The sequence below is a fragment of the Nicotiana tomentosiformis genome, chromosome 4, assembly GCF_000390325.3.
Source record: "Nicotiana tomentosiformis chromosome 4, ASM39032v3, whole genome shotgun sequence".
Classification (NCBI taxonomy): domain Eukaryota; kingdom Viridiplantae; phylum Streptophyta; class Magnoliopsida; order Solanales; family Solanaceae; genus Nicotiana; species Nicotiana tomentosiformis.
Window position 1 is genome coordinate 117,115,455 of NC_090815.1, and position 2,123 is coordinate 117,117,577.

Genomic DNA, 2,123 nt, shown 5'->3' on the forward strand with positions numbered 1-2,123 from the left:
AGTAAATCATTTTAACAAAGGTGCAACACAACTAAGGACATATAATGACTCAATGCAGGAAATAAGTCCTTCGTTATGTTGTTCTTTATTCTTCACGCCTTGAATGTCTCTTGCAAGTTGGCAACACACTTGAGAGAAAGCTTGATGAATTCTTGAATGTGCAAGTATGATGTTTTGCCTTTGCTTCATGTTAATATTACATAAGTGACATCACTTGAATGATGTAAGCATGTTTGGTACAAGGGCATTCCCCATAAAGTGCCTGCTCAACTGTTTGCACTGTTGCATGTGTGCAGAGGAACAATTGCATCCACTTTACAACTGTGGGGAGTTGACTGGTACTGTCAGTAAGGGAACTGATGTTGATCTATTCCCTCTTTTATTTTGTGGACTATGAATGTTGGAACATGTCCCAGACTTGAGACTTGTTGATCTTGAGCACTTTGAGGATGTGGAGAAGGTTCCTGTAATGACCCGGCCGGTCGTTTTGAGTATTACAACCCCGTTTCCTCATTTACTTCTCAAATTATACTTTACAGCTGTTGTGTGAATTGACGGGGTAATTGTTTTGGGTCCGGCGAGGTTTTGGAATGAATTAGAACACTTAGTTCCAAGGTTTAAAGCTCAAGTTAAAATAGTGACCGGATGTCGACTTATGTATAAACGACCTCGGAATTTAATTCTGATGATTCCAATAGCTCCGTATGGTGATTTTGGACTTAGAAACGTGTCCGAAAAATTATTTGGAGGTCCGTAGTGGAATTAGGCTTGAAATGCCGAAAGATGTATTTTTGGGAAGTTTGACCGGGGTTGACTTTTTGATATCGAGGTCAGAATCCGATTCTGGAAATTGGAATAGGTCTGTAATGTGAAATGTGACTTGTGCGCAAAATTTGAAGTCATTCCGGATTGATTTGATGTGTTTCAGCACAAGATGTAGAATTTGAAAGTTTAAAGTTCGTTGATTTTGAATTGAGGAGTAATTCGTCGTTCCGATGTTGTTAGGTGTGATTTGAGGCCTCGCGTAGGTCCGTGTTATGTTATGGGACTTGTTGATACAATTGGTTGAGGTCCCGGGGGCCTCGGGTGAGTTTCGGACGGTTAACGGATCAAATTTGGACTTAAGGATATGCTGGAACTGCTGCCTACTAGTGTGATTGCACCTGTGAAGATTTTGATCGTAGGTGCGAAGCCGCATGTGCGCGAGATCAGTCGCAGAAGCGGCCAAGTGTGGAACTGGGCAGTGCTCGCAGGTGCGAGGAATTTTCCGCATCTGCGAGGCCGCAGGTGCGAAGGTGTTGGCATAGATGCGGACTGGGGCTGGCATGAGGCAACCGCAGGTGCGAAGGGGAAGGCGCATCTGCGAGCCCAGGCACCACAGGTGCGGAAATTCCTGGGCAGTGTTTAAAACGAGGGTTCCGAGATTTTTTCCCATTTTCGGATTTTAGAGTTCGGGTTGGGCGATTTTGGAGAGGAAATTTTCCACACAACTTGGGGTAAATGTTCTTAACTCCTTTGTGATTATATTCCATGAATTAATCTTCATTTTTGGTGCAAGATTATTGAATCTTCAAGAGAAATAGAAGGAAATTTCTATAATGTCACAAAACGAATTTTTCAAGTTTGAATACCGATTTGGAGTCGGATTTGAGTGAAATTAGTATGGTTGAACTTGTAATTGGATGGGTTTTCGTATTTTGTGAGTTTCGTCAGATTTCGAGATGTGGGCCCCACGAGTTATTTTTGGGGAGTAATTTCAGATTTTTTCGGAAAATATTAGTATTTTAATATGGAATTAATTCCTATAATTTTTGTGGGCTGAATCAAATTAATTGTGACTAGATTCGAGCCGTTTGGAAGTTGATACATGTAGAATGGAATTTTTGGAGCATTGCTTAGCTTGCTCGACATTGGATTTGGCTTGTCCGAGGTAAGTAACTCTTCTAATCTTGGAGTTGAGGATATGAACCCTGAATATTTGTATTTCGTGAATTGATGGGAGGTGACGCACATGCTAGGTGATGGGCGTGTGAGCGTGCACTATAGAAATTATGATATAATTATTTATGTGGAATTTTGTAGTTAAATAATCTTGGCATTTTCCATGCGGTTTTATGAGTTAA